Consider the following 6000-nt stretch of genomic DNA (forward strand, 5'->3'; position numbering starts at 1 on the left):
AAAAGGTAGGGAGGCATGGGCAAAGAACCGGTATATCACGGGCAGGCCCAATGTGAAAAACTAAGGGTATACAGATGAAAGATTGGTGTAGCTCAATTTCCATGCAATAGAAACCAAAAAAAACCCCAACCCAAGTTATTTATTTTTCAAGCCCTAACCTTAAAACCGTAATCATGGAATAATATCCCCCACATCTAAAGCTCATAGGTACAGATAATAATTTAGTGGTAGCTAATTCAGATATCCTACTTATTTAATGTCACACATATTTGGAGACAGAAGAGAGAATTCTGGTAACAAGGAACATGAAGACTTGAAGTCTGTATACATCCGACCAAACATGAAGAATACTCGACTCAGAATGAGGATGGGGGGGGGGGGGAGCTTTCCTCACTATAAATAGGGGAAATTAAGAGCTGCAGTTCACATCGTGCTCAAGGCAGGGAAAAAAATGGCCAAAAGTCTGTTGTCCTGAACAAGCAAAACTGAACAGTCTGGGCTGAAATATATACAGGGCTTGATTCAGCAACAGGAAGATCTTCTGCGTTAAGCCTTCATTCTTGTCTGCAAAAAGATCCACTTATCTAGCCATATCAAGGCTGCTGTTACTAAATGTGGGTTCTGGAGAGTTGCTGTCTATCGCTGAGCCCATCAAAGTCTGATAATATGATAGAATCTATCTATTCAGAATCCCTACAGAATGAACTGCTAAGAAGTATATCCATGAATATTAGACAATTTTGTTTGGAATTGGATACTTTTGCTCAGAACACTACAGCCAAGTATGCCTCCCTCCAGGGAAGGAGGAATGCCGGATAGCGTGAAGGGAAATACATTTGTACTGAACCCTTGTTTTCATCAACCCATTCCTTTTTCTTAATGTGATGTTGCAACGAAAGGATACATACATACTGGAGCTGTCAACTAGTCATCAGATTTACTCCTTACAATTGATTGTGTGTATTGTCCAACTCTACTGTTCCAAACAGCCTAGAGCAGCCTTAACACATGATATGTGTGTGTCTAAAAACATCCCTGCATTATCAGGCAGGAACAGGACTTCACGTTCACAGGAAAAAGTATAATAATATATAGCAAACTCCTGAAACCATCACCTTTGCCCAACACCACTGTCATATCAGTGACAAAGAATTGTCTATATATATAAATATCCCCCCCCCCCAACAGTGTTAGGGAATGCACAGAAGTTGTGGTATAAGTCTCCATAGCTCCCAACCAAGTAAACAATTCCAAACACTAACTACTCACTAGCCATTCATTTTAACCCAAATCTTGCAGGATCAGATCTTAGGTAATGGTAACAGCATGAATTTTTGGCACTTACAGAGGTTTCTGCAACACTTAAAAGGGCAACATATTGAGCGACAGCTCATTCACTACTGTATGATTTTCCTCCACAGAGAAGGAAGCTGACATAAACACTATGCATCCTGTTCAGATGACCCAATATCCACAGGGTCACCACCTACATCACAGTTGCATCTGTATGCTAGAATTCTTATGATGTGGCATTGAAGACACTTGCTTCTTTCTAAGGCCATCCCTGCATCTGTCTTCTCCTTCAATCAATACAATGAATACAAAAGATAGAGACTCCAACTCCTACACTACTGACATGAATGCAGAGGCCCACCCATAGCAAATTCCAGATTCCACCTGCTCAAGTGTTGTTGTTAAACAGCGCCTTCCTGTTAGGTTCCTTGGACCACCATGACAAAAAGTAACGCTGTAATTCATACCATATTCCAGCTCAATAAAGACTCTCTGCATTTGCCACTGTGTGGTTTGTCTGTACTTTCAACACCAAGAGCCATGCTGCTAAGTAGGCTTGAATGTGTTTGGTTTCTAGAGCAATTTTTAAAAAACATGTCAACGTTTACCTGTAATTCTTTAAACTGAAATTATGTATTTCATCTTTTAACTTGTCTTAATTTTGCTATTGTACACCCACATTATTTTTCCCGTTTTCAAAAGCTGAATAAAGACCAAATTAAATATAGTAAAATTACAGACTTGAAACCATGACTACAAACTGCATATTGCTCAGATAATGTCCTGGACAGTTTATCACTCTAAGCCATAGTATGTTTAATCATGGTCTATAGAATAAACCATCACTGTCTAATTCCCATAAGCTGTTAATGAATATATGAGCCACTATGGCTGGGTCACAGAACATGCTAAGCCAAAATCATATCCATCAAATTTTGGCTTAGTACACTTTGTGAACCTAGCCACTACGGAAGAGAGGATTTCGCCAAAAGGGAGAACTAGCAGGACTTCTACTAAAATGCTATTTTAGACTTGAGACAAAATGATTTTCAACTACTACTCAGAATTAAGAAAGACACTGCTTTGTTCCAGTCCTGGGCTTCTTTTATGACAAGTATACATTAGTGTAACTGATGCTAATAAATAACTCAACGTAAGGATTTTTGGTAAATTCTTGCCCATAAGGCCCACAATTTTACCCAAGGGACTACACAATCAGAGCTATCTACTAGTTAAAAAAAGTTGTCAAGGTATAACCAAAAGTGAGCCATTGCTGTTTTATTCTGATCAGTATAGCAAATGTTTATTTGACTACATTACAAGTAGGATTTTCTCATGGGCCAGTGTAAACAACAGGTTAGATTGCAACACTAAAATTTTCCATATTATGTAGAATGCCACATCAGCTTCCAGTAAGGGGATAGGTACACATTGAAGGAAAACATGCATAAGGGACAATCAACTAATCATATTAGACTGTTCTTAAAGGTACAGGGAATATACTATTACTAACTTTTATACCATGGAGAACAAATGACACCATCACATGTCCCAATGTATATATAAGCAGCACGGATACATACTTGACAGAAAACAGTCTGCTTATTAATGTTGAGAGATTGTTTGAAAAAACAACTGATTACATGGAGCAGGTGGAACCCCCAAATCAAATTTAAGTGCATGTCTGGGAATCAATCCTCAAAAACAACTGGTGTGTTCAAACAGGTTAGGAGATGATCAAATACACTCTATTTTCTTGTTTACTTTCTATCTTCAACAATCCCCACTTTGTTCAAATGTCTACAGGGAATCTTGAATGGAGCAGCTGCAGTGTCCCCCAGGCCAATGCATCAGGTTGCTTACAAAACAATCCTACTACCAAGCAACAAAACAAAACAATGCAGTACAACTTGCATTTGAAAACCTACATCTTGCTCAAAATAGATTTAGAAAAATAAATAAATAAAATTATTAATCTAATATCATTAATGGCACTGTCTTGTAAGGAACAAAGATTAAGATTGTTTTGGAGCAAGTTATCAATGACAAATGACCAATTCAGAAATACAGACTTCATGTTCTAAAAACTTTGCTGTCTATTGCTCAGTGGAAACGGACATAACGATTCCTTTAAGAAATAAAACAGAAGGAAAAGGGTTCTATCATAAATTGGATCCTACTGAAGTAATCTAAATCTTATTCAAAACATAGTAAGTTGGAACTGAAAACAAAGCAAGACAAGATGTCATGATAAATACTTCTATTATTCTTGCTTCCCATTTGGCTATAGGATTTCTTGTTTTGCAAAACAAGTTATGTAGCAATATACGAAGAAACTTCAATTCCCCCTTCTCATCAGACCTTACTGCAACTTTCTGTTTTTCACTTTTAAGAAATAGAAAGTAGATATGATAATAGACCAAGTTATAACACGAAAACACTTTCAAGAGCTTTACAACAAAACGTTACATTTTGAGCTATCATCCACACTAGATTCCACTGAGAAGAAATTTATGTAGAACTGTTTCATGCAATTTGGTAAACTTTTCTTTCCATAAAATTCAGTAAACACAGAAACTTAAATTGATGTTGCTCTCATTATTTTTATGTTTATGATTAACACAGTAGAGACAAAAAAGAGTGACTGGCTGGAAACAACAAAACACTTCATTTTCAAAAATACACAATTGTGCTATATTACTGTGGGTAATCTTCATTCTCTCCCTAACAATGCTGTGAGGTGCCAGACCAGGAAGGGAATTTAGCATTTAGAATACTTTATAAGCAAAGCATGTTATTGGAAAAAAATAAGAAAAATATGAAACAAACAATAACTAACTTTTGTTTATGTTCTAGGTTGCAGAGTTAGAAGAATCAAAATCAGTCACTACTTAAAGCACCTGAACAGGAATGGCTTCTTTACTGTGTTACAAAAGAAATATTGAGTTAAGATGAGGTTATTGTTTGCACTCTGGTTAGGTGGAGCCTGTGGAATTAAGCAATGATTCCAGAATTGGATGTTCTTTGAACTGGCTTGCTGACAAAATATTGAAAGCAGATAGAGCAACTTTTACAGAGGAAGAATCTTCCAGAGTAGTCTTCTCCACTATGGTGTCTCCCACACCTCCTGGGACTATAAAATAACCCAACATATCAGGAAAGCATCATGTTGGAGAAGGCTGTTCTGGAAGACTGGGCTAGGTAACTCTCTTTCTACTTAACCCTCTGAGGGGATATGGAAGTGTAACTAGTATTGAAAAAAAAAGGAAAGAGAGAAAGAAAGGAAAGAGAAAGAGGTGGGGCAGGTTAATAGGAAGCAGTTTAGTAACTCAAACTGAAAGCTTGATCGTTCTTAGCAGGCTATTATAAAGGAACATTGGAAGGCCAGTAAGTGAACAAGGAATAGATGTATAAACTGAACTGGTATTAGACCCATCTTGGTCAATCAAAATGTATTTCCAAAGATGTAAATTATACAACGCTAACATGCCACATCTCTGTGGTTTTCTTTATCTCTAGGGAATGTCATCCAAAGAGCACTTCTACCTCCCATGTGATTTCCAGTGTTGCCAGTACAAACAAGCAGCATACTGAGGAAGTATTTAAAATGTCTACATTCTGGCAACACAGGTAACGTTCAAAACCACTTGGCTACAAACATCTTCCTACAATGCAGTTGTAGAGAAAATTTTGTCTGAGGTCTGTCCTGCTTTGTTCAAGCATCTCTGCTTGGGGGTGGGGGGACCCAATCATTTATCATCCATATCTACTCTCTCTGATATCCTGACTTATCATTCTTCATCTGGTAAAATTATTTATCTTTCTCATTTAGCAAATTAAGGAAGACAAAGTAAGGTGATGTAGAAAACAGAAATGTTTAAATAATTACACAACTTTCCCCTGCAAAGATTAAAAAGAGATTCCAACACTATATACAACTAGCTTTGCATTAAAAAAATAGGGAAAGGAGAACAGGAACTTTACCAGATCCTCATACCAACCAATTACAAATAATCTAGTGTAGCACAGAGGTAATCATACTGAATTATGAATCAGAAATTAATGGATTAAAATCTCATTTTTGCCAAAAACTAAGATGGCAGCCTCAGAGTCTCATGTCCTCAATATCCTGATTTGCAATATGGGAAAAATAGTAGTTTTTCAAATAGAATTGCTTTAAGAATTAAGTAGGTAATGCATGTGGAACACTCTGAACATTTATATTATCATTTATATCACAAGAAGCCTCATTTTTGTTAATTTTTGATACTAAGCTTTTGCAATGTAAATAAGCATGCAATTGTAGTCTTAGTCTCTAGTGAGACCAGAAGATCACACTGTGGAAAATTCTTGGCCCAACAATTTAAAATCCATGACTTTCCATTCTGGCATAAGAGACTCTAATCTTAGAATTCCAAAGCATTGCAGGAAAATGATGAATTGCATGGCTACTTGATACACTGAGATTAAAGGTCATGTTGGTTGGGCAAGAGATGACTGATATCTACCACCCATCTACTATACTAAAATCTTTCTTCTGCTGAGGATTGTCAGCTTCCTTTGTTATTTTTGAACTCTCAGTGAGGTAAAAATTACTCCTTACACCTTCCTCTTAAATCACTGGAATATTTCACTGTTATGATCCATCTAGATTTTACAGTATGTAAAAAAAAATCTCTTTCCCTTAAAGATTTCCTTATCTTACTC

The sequence above is a fragment of the Candoia aspera genome, chromosome 2 (genome assembly GCF_035149785.1).
Source record: "Candoia aspera isolate rCanAsp1 chromosome 2, rCanAsp1.hap2, whole genome shotgun sequence".
NCBI lineage: Eukaryota > Metazoa > Chordata > Lepidosauria > Squamata > Boidae > Candoia > Candoia aspera.